This window comes from Heptranchias perlo, unplaced genomic scaffold (assembly GCF_035084215.1).
Source record: "Heptranchias perlo isolate sHepPer1 unplaced genomic scaffold, sHepPer1.hap1 HAP1_SCAFFOLD_44, whole genome shotgun sequence".
Taxonomy (NCBI): Eukaryota; Metazoa; Chordata; class Chondrichthyes; order Hexanchiformes; family Hexanchidae; genus Heptranchias; species Heptranchias perlo.
Window position 1 is genome coordinate 7271302 of NW_027139453.1, and position 13045 is coordinate 7284346.

Consider the following 13045-nt stretch of genomic DNA (forward strand, 5'->3'; position numbering starts at 1 on the left):
GAGTGGGTTCTGTGTTGAGAGTGGGGTCCGTGCTCAGATTGGGGTCCGTGCTCAGAGTGTGGTCCGTTCTCAGAGTGGGGCACATGCTCAGAGTGGGGTCCGCGCTCAGATTGGGGTCCGTGCTCAGAGTGGGCCCCGTGTTCAGAGTGGGCCCCGTGCTCAGAGTGGGGTTCGTGTTGAAAGTGGGGTCCGTGTTGAGTGTGGGGTCCGTGTTGAGAGTGGGGTCCGTGTTGAGAGTGGGGTCCGTTTTGAGGGTGCGGCCCTGTTGAGAGTGGGGTCTGTGTGTTGAGAGTGGGGTCCGTGTTGAGAGAGGGCTCCATGTTCATGGTACGGCCCTGTTGAGAGTGGGGGGTGTGTGTTGATAGTGCGGCCCATATTCATAGTGCGGCCCTTGTTCAGAGTGCGGCCCTGTTTAAAAATGGATAACTTAGAGGACCACTCTGGAGAAAAATGCTCAATTGGTGGATGGCGAATTTCCAAGGGATGAGAACTGTTCTGCCTCGTTAAATTGGAATCAAAGATTGGCAGCCAAAACTGTAATTGAATAATGGGTAGCCTTTAAAGTGGGGATGAATCAGCAACATTCTAGATACAGTCCCACGAGGGCGAAAGATAGGGCAACTAAGGCCAGAACTCCCTGGATGACGAAGAAATAGTGAGGTAAATGAAGCAGGAGAAAAAGGGGGCGTATGACAGATGTGAGGTTGATAATACAAGTGAGAATCAAGCTGAATGTAAGAAGATCAGAGTGGAAGTGAAAAAGGAAATGAGAGGGGCAAAGAGACGGTGAGAATAGACTGGCAGCGAACAAAAAAAAAGGAATCCAAAAGTCTTCGATCGGCATATAAACAGCAAACGGGTAGTAAAGGGAGAGATCTGACCGATTCGGGACCATAAAGGTGATCATGCACATGGAGGCTTAGGTTCTAAGTGGGTACTTCGCTCCAGTCTTTAACAAGGAAGAAGATGCTGCCAAAGTCACAGTAACGAAAGATGTAGTTGAGATACTGGATGGGTTAAAAATTGATAAATATTTGGTACTAGGAAGGTTAGCTGTGCTTAAAGTAGATAAATCACTCGGTCTGGATGGGATTCTAAGGGAATTCAGGAGGGAAATTTTGCATATACTGGCCATAATCTTCCAATCTTTCCTGCATACGGGAGTGGTACCAGAGGACTGGAGAATTGGAAATGTTACACCATTGTTCAGAAAATGGAGTAAGGATAAACTCAGCAATTAAAGGCCAGTCAGTTTAACCTCGGTGGTGGAGAAACTTTTAGAAACGTTAATCCGGGACGATATTAACCGTCACTTGATCAATTGGGGATTAATTAAGGAAAGCCAGCACGGAATTGTGAAAGGCCGATCGTGTTTAATGACTTGATTGAGTTATTTGTTGAGGTAACCGAGAGGTTCGATAAGGGCAATGCGGTTGATGTTGTGTATATGGACTTCCAAAAGGCGTTTGATAAAGTGCTGCATAATAGGCTTGTCATCAATGTTGAAGCCACATGGGATAAAAGCGACAGCAGGGATTTATTAAGTAACATTAAGTAACATTAAGAATAATGGTGAACGATTTTTTTTCGGACTGGAGGGCTGTGCAGTGGTGTGCCCCAGTGGTCGCTACTGGGATCACAGCTTTTTTGATATATATTAATGACGTGGACTGGGGTGTACAGGGCACAATTTCAAAATTTGCAGATGAAACAAAACTAGGAGGTGTAGTGAACAGTGTGGAGGATAGTAATATACTTCAAGAGGATATAGGCAGCGTGGTGCAACGGGCGGACACGTGACTGAAGAAATTTAACGCAGAAAAGTGCGAAGTCATACATTTTGGTAGAAAGAACGAAGAGAGGCAGTATGAACGAAAGGGCACAATTCTAAAAGGCGTTCAGGAACAGAGAGATATGGGAGTATATGTGCACAGATCGTTGAAGGTGGCAGGGAAGGTTGAGCTTGCGGTTTCAAAAGCATACGGGATCCTGGGATTTATAAATAGAGACATAGAGTACAAATTATGGAAGTCATGATGTACCTTTATAAAACACTGGTTCGGCCACAACTGGAGTATTGTGTCCACTTCTGGGCACAGCACTTTAGTAAAGATGCAAAGGCCTTTGAGAGGATGCAGAAGAGACTTACTAGAATGGTTCCATACGCCATGTTTCACTGTATTACTGTTCTGGTAATGTACCATCCCCTCATCACTGCTGTTGGTGCTTCTGATCCGTCTCTATATCCAGCTATTAATTGTATAACGCGTGTTTCAAAATTACTGTTCTTATCATTTACCATTCCCTCCTCCCTGCTATTGGTGTCCCTGATAATTCTCTATATCCAGGTTTTAGTTCTATTAATCATGAGTCACTTTATTACTGTTCTAGTCATTTACTGTGCCCACCTTGCTGCTCTTGGTGTCCCTGGTAATTCTCTATATCCAACTATTAGTTCTATAATCCATGAGTCACTTTATTACTTTTCTAGCATTTACTGTGCCCACCTAGCTGCTCTTGGTGTCCCTGGTAATTCTCTATATCTAGCTATTAGTTCTCTAAACCATGAGTCACTTTATTAGTATTTTAGTCATTTACTGTGCCCACCGAGCTGCTCTTGGTGTCACTGGTAAGTCTATATATCTAGTTATTAGTTCTATAAACCATGAGTCATTTTATTACTGTTCTAGACATTTACTGTGCCCACCTTGCTGCTCTGGATGTCCCTGGAAATTCTCTATATCCAGCTATTAGTTCTATAAACCATGAGTCACGTTATTACTTTTCGAGCATTTGCTGTGCCCACCTCGCTGCTCTTGGTGTCCCTGGTAATTCTCTATATCTAGCTATTAGTTCTCTAAACCATGAGTCACTTTATCACCGTTCTCGTCATTTACTGTGCCAATCAAGCTGCTATCGGTGTCCCTGGTAATTCTCTACATCTAGCTATTAGTTCCATAAACCATGATTTACTGTATTACTGTTCTAGTCATTTACTGTGCCTGCCCAGCTGCTCTCGGTGTCCCTGGTAAGTTTTATATCCAGTTATTAATTCATTAGTTACTTTTTATATCAAGATTAGTGATGGACACTCCTGCCTGGTGGTAATTTCAGTAGTTCCTTTTTACATATAGAATACAGATGGACTATCTTCCATGTTGATAATTTGTGTAGTTACTTTTCATGTAAAGACTACTGATGGGACCTCCTGGCTAATGGTAATTTCAGTAGTTACATTATTTGAAAAGATTAGTGATGGACCTTCCTACCGATATAAGTTCAGTAGTTGATTTTTATATTAAGATTAGTGATGGACCCTCCTGCCCGTTGGTAATTTCAGTAGTTACTTTTTATTTTAAGATTAGTGATGGACACTCCTACCTGTTGGTAATTTCAGTCGTTTTTTTAGGTGAAGGTTAGTCATTGGACCTCCTGCCTGTTGGTAATTTCAGTTGTTACTTTTGTTATAAAGATTAGTGATCGACCCTCCTGGCTAGTGGTAATTTCGCAGTTAATTTTTATATAAAGATTAGTGATGGACACTCCTGCCTGGTGTTATTTTCAGTAGTTACTTTTTATATGAAGATTCGCGATGGATAATCCTACCTGGTGGTAATTTCAGTGGTTGCTTTTTATATAGTGATAAGTGATGGACCCTCATTTCTGTTGTAATTTCAGTAGTTTTTTCTTCTACAAAGATTAGTGATGGACCCGCCTAGCTGTTGGTAATTCCAGTAGTTACTTTATTTAAAAAAGATTAATGATGGATATTGCTACCTGTTGTAAATTCAGTCGTTGCTTTTTATATAAAGATTAGTGATGGACACTCCGGCCTGGTGGTAATTTCAGTGGTTTCGTTTTATTTAAAAATAAGTGATGGACCCACCCACCTGTTGGTAATTCCAATAATTACTTTATTTAAAAAGTTTAGTGATGGACCTTGCTACCTGTTGTAAATTCAGTAGCAGCTTTTTATATGAAGATTTGTGATTGACCCTCATGCCTGTTGGTAATTTCAGTAGTTACTTTTTATATAAAGATTAGTGATAGACCCTCCTACGTGTTGGTAATTTCAGTAATTTCTTTCATTATAAAAAAATAATGATGGACCCTCCTGCCTGTTAGTAATTTCAGTAGCTGTTTTTGTATAAACAAATTAGTGATGGACCGGACTCCCTGGTGTTAATTTCAGTAATTACTTTTGATGTAAAGATTAATGATGGACACTCCCACCTGAAGGTAATTTCAGTCGTTACCTTTCATGTCAGGATTTATGATGGACACTGCCATCTGGTGGTAGTTTCAGTTATTTTTTAGGTATGGATTGTTAATAATTTCAGGAGTTTATTTTTTTCATTTATAAAGATGAGTGATGGACATTACTTCCTGGTGGTGATTTCAGTAGTTAATTTTTATGTAAAGATTAGTGATGGACCCTCCTACCTGTTGGAAATTTGGGTTGTTACTTTTTTAATAAAATGATTCGCGATTGACACTCCTCCTTTTTGGTATTTCAGTAATTACTTTTTGTACAAAGATTGTTAATGGACCCTCCTCCCTGTTGTTAATTTGGGTTGTTACTTTTTCTAAAGAGATTAGTGATTGACACTACTCCCTGTTGGTAATTTCAGTAATTACTTGTTATACAAAGATTGGTAATGGACCCTCCCACCTGTTGGTAAGTTCAGTACTTTCTTTTTTATATACAGATTAGTGATGGGCACTCTGACCTGGTGGTAATTTGAGTGATTACTCATTATATCAAGATTAATGACGGACCCTCCACCGATTTGGTAATTTCAGTGGTTACTTTTTACATAAAGATTAGTGATAGACCCTCCTACCTGTTGGTAATTTCAGTAATTTCTTTCCTTATATCAAATAATGATGGACCCTACCACCTGGTGGTGATTTCAGTAGATACTTTTGTTATCTAAAGATTAGTGATGGACCCTCCTACCTGTTGGTAATTTCAGTAATTTCTTTCCTTATATCAAATAATGATGGATATTACCACCTGGCGGTGAATTCAGTAGATACTTTTGATATCTAAAGATTAGTGATGGACCCTCCTGCCTGTTGGTAATTTCAGTAGCTGTTTTTTTTATATACAAATTAGTGATGGACCGGACTCCCTGGTGTTAATTTCAATAACTCCTTTTGATATAAAGATTAATGATGAACACTCCTTCCTCGTGGTAATTTCAGTCGTTACCTTTCATGTGAGGATTGATGATGGACACTGCCAGCTTGTGGTAGCTTCAGATAATTTTTAGGTCAGGATAAGGGATCGGACGTCTTGCCTGTTGATAATTTCAGGAGTTTATTTTTTTCTTTTATAAAGATGAGTGATGGACATTACTTCCTGGTGGTGATTTCAGTGGTTAATTTTTATATTAAGATTAGTGATCGACCCTCCTGCCTAGGGGTAATTTCGTAGTTACTTTTTATATAAAGATTGGTGATGGATAGTCCTGCCTGGTGTTATTTTCAGTATTTACATTTTATATAAAGATTCGTGATGGATAGTCCTACCTGGTGGTAATTTCAGTGGTTGCTTTTTATATAAAGATTAGTGATGGACACTCCTGCCTACTGGTAATTTCAGTGGTTTCGTTTTATTTAAAAATAAGTGATGGACCCACCCACCTGTTGGTAATTCCAATAATTACTTTATTTAAGAAGATTTGTGATGGACCTTGCTACCTGTTGGAAATTCAGTCGTAGCCTTTTATATAAATATTTGTGATTGACCCTCATGCCTGTTGGTAATTTCAGTAGTTACTTTTTATATAAAGATTAGTGATAGACCCTCCTACCTGTTGTAATTTCAGTAATTTATTTCCTTATAAAAAATAATGATGGACATTACCACCTGGTGGTGATTTCAGTAGATTCTTTTGTTATCTAAAGATTAGTGATGGACCCTCCTGCCTGTTGGTAATTTCAATAGCTGTTTTTTTTATTTACAAATTAGTGATGGACCGGACTCCCTGTTGTTAATTTCAGTAATTACTTTTGATATAAAGATTTATGATGGACACTGCCATCTGATGGTAGTTTCAGTTATTTTTTAGGTAAGGATAAGTGATCGGACCTCTTGCCTGTTGATAATTTCAGGAGTTTATTTTTTTCTTTTATAAAGATGAGTGATGGACATTACTTCCTGGTGGTGATTTCAGTAGTTAATTTTTATGTAAAGATTAGTGATGGACCCTCCTACCTGTTGGTAATTTGGGTTGTTAGTTTTTCTAAAGAGATTAGTGATTGACCCTCCTCCCTGTTGGTAATTTCAGGAATTACATTTTATGCAAAGATTGGTAATTTGGGTTGTTACTTTTTCGAAAGAGATTAGTGATTGACACTACTCCCTGTTGATAATTCCAGTAATTACTTGTTATACAAAGATTGGTAATGGACCCTCCTACCTGTTGGTAAGTTCAGTGCTTTCTTTTTTTATACAGATTAGTGATGGGCGCTCTGACCTGGTGGTAATTTGAACTATTACTCATTATATCAAGATTAACGACGGATCCTCCACCCATTTGGTAATTTCAGGAGATACTTTTCATATAATGATTAGTGATGTACCCTCCTACCTGCTGGTAATTTGAGTTGTAACTTTTTGATAAAATATTAGTGATGGGGTGTCCTGACCGTTGGTAATTTCAGTGGTTACTTTTTACATAAAGATTAGTGATGGGCCCTCCTACCTGTTGTTAATTTCAGCAGTTAGTTTTTCATGTAAGGATCAGTGATGGACCCTCCTGCCTGTTGGTAATTTCAGTAGTTACTTTTTATATAAAGATTAGTGGACACTCTTAACTGGTGGTAATTTCAGTCGTTATTTTTTTAGGTAAAGATCAGTGATAGGGCCGACTGCCTGTGGGTAATTTCAGTGGTTACTTTTTTATGTACAGATTAGTGATGGGACCCTCATACCTGCTGGTAATTTGAATTGTACCTTTATATGCAAAGATTAGTGATGGTCCCTCCTGCCTGTTGGTAATTTCAATATTTACTTTTTGTATAAAGATTAGTGATGGACCATCCAACCTGGTGCTGATTTCAGTAGTTACATTCATTTGAAATTAGTGATAGGCCCTCCTGCCTGTTGGTAATTTCAGTGGTTTCTTTTCATATAAAGTTTAATGATGGACCCTCCTACCTGTAGATAATTTCAGTCGTTACTTTTTTATATAAAATTAGTGATGGATCCTCCTCCCTGTTGGTAATTTCAGTGGTTTCTTTTAACATAAATATTGGTAATGGACCCTTCTCCCTGTTGCTTATTTCTGTAGTTAATTTTCATGTAAAGATTAGTGATGGTCACTCCTACCTGTTGATTATTTCAGTAGTTACTTTTTATGTCAATATTAGTGACCGACAATCCTACCTGGTGGTGATTTCAGTCGTTATTTTGATCGGTAAAGATTAGTGATGGGACCCTCATAATTACTGATAATTTCAGTAGTTACTTTTTGTATTATCATAAAGTGATGGACACTTCTACCTGGTGGTAATTTCAGTATTTACTTTTTATATAAACATTAGTGATGGCCCCTCCTCTCTGTTGGTATTTTGAGTTGTTACTTTTTATATAAAGATTATTGACGGACCCTCATTCCTGTTGGTAATTTCTGTAGTTATTTTTATATAAAATTAGTGATGGGGACCCTGCCTGTTGATAATTATTAGTGATGGACCTTCCTACCTCGTGTAGTTTTAGTAGTTTATTTTTATATGAAGATTCGTGATGGATCCACCCTGTTGGTTGTTTCATTAGTTACGTTTTTCTTAAAGATTATTAATGGACCCCCTAACTGTTTGTAATTTCAGTAGTTTCTTTTTTTATATAAAGATTAGTGATGGACCCTCCTCCCTGTTGGTAATTTGAGCTCCAACTTTTTATGTAAAGATTAGTGCTTGGACCCTCAAACCTGCAGGTAATTTGGATTGTTACTTTTTGTATAAAGATCATTGATGGACCCTCCTGCCTTTTGGTAATTTCAGTAGTTACTCTTTGATGTAAACATTAGCGATGGGGTCTCCTGCCTGTTGGTAATTTGAGTTGTTACTTTTTTATGTAGAGATTAGTGATGGACCCTCCTAACTGTTTGTAATTTCAATAGTAACTTCTAATATAAAGATTAATGATGGGCCCTCCTTCCTGGTGGTATTTTCAGTATTTACTTTTTATATAAAAAATAGTGATTGACCCTCATACCTGTTGGTAATTTCAGTAGTTATTTTTATATAAAGATTAGTGCTGGGGCCCTGCCAGTTTGTTGATGTTTCTCCACCTCTGTCATAGAACCATTTATTTATACTGGCGTCCTCTCTCCTCAAAATTTTACAACCAGGATCATGTTCTGTGAAAACCCAAGCCCTGTTTTCTAGATAGTAGATCATATCTCTTATGATTCTGACTTTCCAAATGTTTACTAAATTCAGATCCAAATCCTTCTCAACAGTTTCTCGAAATATGGTCCCACATCCTCCTCTGGTAAAACAACATTTTCACATCTGCCGTCACTTTTAGAAACTAAAGGAAATATTTAGTTTCTCCCCAAAACTTCATCCATCACATCCCAGTCTTATAGATACTAGATCACATCTCTCATGATTCTGACTTTCCAAACGTGTTTAGAATGATTTGTAGATTCACAGATATAACACACAATCTGAACTCCAATTCATTGGAATGTTGACCCGTTCTCGTTTTCCATTTTTAATATAAAGTTACTTCTTCAAAACCTCCTTCCTTTTTCCTGCTAATAACTTTTCACTATTTCATAAATATTCTGTTCCTGCTGCAACAGTTTTATTAATTCCACTCAGTGCTGGGACCCTCCGACCTGTTGATATTAAAAGTAACAACTCAAATTACCATGATTAACGGTCAGGAACCACCTATCGTGCGAAAGATGGTTTCCGCCCTGAACCGGTTTCCCCTTAAAACATTCCTGAAGTTTGTTTTTCTCGAAAGGTCGCGGCATTTCTTGAGTTGAGCCAGTTTAACAAACAACACCCGCTCAAACATACTTCAGCAAAAACAGAAGTCGCTGCTCCATTCTCCCACTTAATTCGCATTAAACTAATTAATTATAATTAATCAGGAACACGTTTTGTCTCCGATTTTGCTCCAATCCTTTGATTGGATCGCTTTCAGTCCGGCCTCAGGTTTCCAGAGGCTGATTTCTCAGGTGCCCGGCAGATCGGGAGAATCGGCCATTGCGAATGTGTTAACCCTTTACTGAGCTGAACTGTGTGTTCGATCAGTCCTTGATCAGTTAAATACAAGTGTACCCGGAACAAAACGGTTCAGTGAGTGAAAAGAGCCAGTGTTACAGTTAAAAATAAAAGCATGTCGAGTGAGAAAGGACAGTTTCCCACCCGTGTTTACTGAATGTCAAATTCTAACATGGGGAGGAGACACCGCTGGACGAGGATGGTGGAAATCTCCAGAGTCCGTGTTCCTGCTTTCTGTCCTGTAACCGCTTTAAAATGTGTCTGTGGGGAGATTGGTGGGGTCCATGAAGGGATAAGCCCTGAAATACCCGGTGGAAAGTAACCGGCCTTCAGTCAGTGTCTGAGCGAACAATTAGTGAATTGTTCCATCCGCGAGGAATAGAGAGCTCCATACGCCGGGGAACATATCTGACCGCAGGAAATCGGCTTTAGAAAAGAGGAAGGGGCTGAAAATGTTAATTTAAAAACAAATTTCAACGACATTAATCTTACCTTGATCCCGCAAGGAATTTCCGTCTCTTAATGTCCGTGTGGATTTTACAAATTATATCCTTGTTATTTCATTACAATAAAGCGAGAACAAGTTCCTTGCTTTATTTTAGCGGTTCACAACTTGTGAATTTAATCCGATCCTTCTTATGTGAGATTCAGAGCTCCGCCCTCTGTGAAAGCTGCTGCCAGACATCAGGATGGATTTCAACACAAACATTCCTCATTTCTTTCAGAACAGGGAGCGGCCTTTCTGGTGGAATCGAATCGAACCGGGTTGACAATTCGCTGCCACGTCAATTGTGAACAAAGTCATTCATAAATTTTACTTTTTATCATCTTGTTCCAGGGAGGTTCAGTAAAACAGATACTTGGTTCGAAATAAATTGTTATATTTGCATCAGGAACATTGTTTGCTGAAAGTCCCATCGGTTTTCTGATGTTTGCGCTTTCAACCCGGTTGCAAAGAGCCAGTGTTTCGTCAGAGAGCTGAGGACGGGCTGTTTCTGTAAGTGAGGACATTAACCATTTAACCGCCAAATGAAACAATCGCTGAGCATCAATCGCCTCAATCACTGTGCGAATGAGTACTGACTTTCCACAGTTACATTTATCAAAGTAAATATTCAGCAGATACACCAGTTGCATTGTTAAATCGGGAAAGGACCATTCCTGGTCTGTGATTGGTAGAAAGATTGGATTGCCCTCATTTTGAGGGGGTTCACAGACAGTTATAAATAGCCCCTCCCCGGGTTGGAAGTGTCCGAAGAGAGAAAGTGTTTGACGACAGATTGTGGTGATAATTCCGAGGGACGGATTGTTGTGATCAACCCCAGGGACAAAATTGTGGTGATAATCCCGAGGGACGGATTGTTGTGATCAATCCCAGGGACAGATTGTGGTGATAATCCCGAGGGACGGATTGTTGTGATCAATCCCAGGGACAGATTGTGGTGATAATCCCGAGGGACGGATTGTTGTGATCAATCCCAGGGATAGATTGTGGTGATAATCCCGAGGGACTGATTGTTGTGATCAATCCCAGGGACAGATTGTGGTGATAATTCCGAGGGACGGATTGTTGTGATCAATCCCAGGGACAGATTGTGGTGATAATCCCGAGGGATAGATTGTTGTGATCAATCCCAGGGACAGATTGTGGTGATAATCCCGAGGGATAGATTGTTGTGATCAATGCCAGGGACAGATTGTGATGATCATCCCGAGGGACGGATTGTTGTGATCAATCCGAGGGATAGATTGTGGTGATAATCCCGAGGGACTGATTGTTGTAATCAATCCCAGGGACAGATTGTGGTGATAATTCCGCGGGACGGATTGTTGTGATCAATGCCAGGGATAGATTGTGGTGATAATCCCGAGGGACGGATTGTTGTGATCAATCCCAGGGACAGATTGTGAAGATAATCCCGAGGGATTGATTGTTGTGATCAATCCCAGGGATAGATTGTGGTGATAATTCCGAGGGACGGATTGTTGTGGTCAATGCCAGGGATAGATTGTGGTGATAATTCCGAGGGACAGATTGTTGTGATCAATCCCAAGGATAGATTGTGGTGATAATTCCGAGGGACAGATTGTTGTGATCAATCCCAGGGACAGATTCTAGTGATAATCCCGCGGGACGGATTGTTGTGATCAATCCCAGGGATTGATTGTGGTGATAATCCCGAGGGACGGATTGTTGTGATCAATCCCAGGGACAGATTGTGGTGATAATCCCGAGGGACGGATTGTTGTGATCAATCCCAGGGATAGATTGTGGTGATAATCCCGAGGGACTGATTGTTGTGATCAATCCCAGGGAGAGATTGTGGTGATAATTCCGAGGGACGGATTGTTGTGATCAATCCCAGGGACAGATTGTGGTGATAATCCCGAGGGATAGATTGTTGTGATCAATCCCAGGGACAGATTGTGGTGATAATCCCGAGGGATAGATTGTTGTGATCAATGCCAGGGACAGATTGTGATGATCATCCCGAGGGACGGATTGTTGTGATCAATCCGAGGGATAGATTGTGGTGATAATCCCGAGGGACTGATTGTTGTAATCAATCCCAGGGACAGATTGTGGTGATAATTCCGCGGGACGGATTGTTGTGATCAATGCCAGGGATAGATTGTGGTGATAATCCCGAGGGACGGATTGTTGTGATCAATCCCAGGGACAGATTGTGAAGATAATCCCGAGGGATTGATTGTTGTGATCAATCCCAGGGATAGATTGTGTTGATAATTCCGAGGGACGGATTGTTGTGGTCAATGCCAGGGATAGATTGTGGTGATAATTCCGAGGGACAGATTGTTGTGATCAATCCCAAGGATAGATTGTGGTGATAATTCCGAGGGACAGATTGTTGTGATCAATCCCAGGGACAGATTCTAGTGATAATCCCGCGGGACGGATTGTTGTGATCAATCCCAGGGATTGATTGTGGTGATAATCCCGAGGGACGGATTGTTGTGATCAATCCCAGGGACAGATTGTGGTGATAATCCCGAGGGACGGATTGTTGTGATCAATCCCAGGGATAGATTGTGGTGATAATCCCGAGGGACTGATTGTTGTGATCAATCCCAGGGAGAGATTGTGGTGATAATTCCGAGGGACGGATTGTTGTGATCAATCCCAGGGACAGATTGTGGTGATAATCCCGAGGGATAGATTGTTGTGATCAATCCCAGGGACATATTGTGGTGATAATCCCGAGGGATAGATTGTTGTGATCAATGCCAGGGACAGATTGTGATGATCATCCCGAGGGACGGATTGTTGTGATCAATCCGAGGGATAGATTGTGGTGATAATCCCGAGGGACTGATTGTTGTAATCAATCCCAGGGACAGATTGTGGTGATAATTCCGCGGGACGGATTGTTGTGATCAATGCCAGGGATAGATTGTGGTGATAATCCCGAGGGACGGATTGTTGTGATCAATCCCAATGACAGATTGTGAAGATAATCCCGAGGGATTGATTGTTGTGATCAATCCCAGGGATAGATTGTGGTGATAATTCCGAGGGACGGATTGTTGTGGTCAATGCCAGGGATAGATTGTGGTGATAATTCCGAGGGACAGATTGTTGTGATCAATCCCAAGGATAGATTGTGGTGATAATTCCGAGGGACAGATTGTTGTGATCAATCCCAGGGACAGATTCTAGTGATAATCCCGCGGGACGGATTGTTGTGATCAATCCCAGGGATTGATTGTGGTGATAATCCCGCGGGACGGATTGTTGTGATCAATCCCAGGGATAGATTGTGGTGATAATTCC

General features: G+C 40.5%; 1 long non-coding RNA gene across 1 annotated transcript in view; it reads right to left on the bottom strand.

The window, feature by feature from the left end:
• Positions 1–13045, bottom strand: part of LOC137312874 (uncharacterized) — a 65757-nt gene that overhangs the window by 43759 nt on the left and 8953 nt on the right. The window contains exon 2 of the long non-coding RNA XR_010960908.1: positions 9745–10247. This is a non-coding gene — a long non-coding RNA (uncharacterized lncRNA). The remainder of the gene's footprint in view (positions 1–9744; positions 10248–13045) is intronic.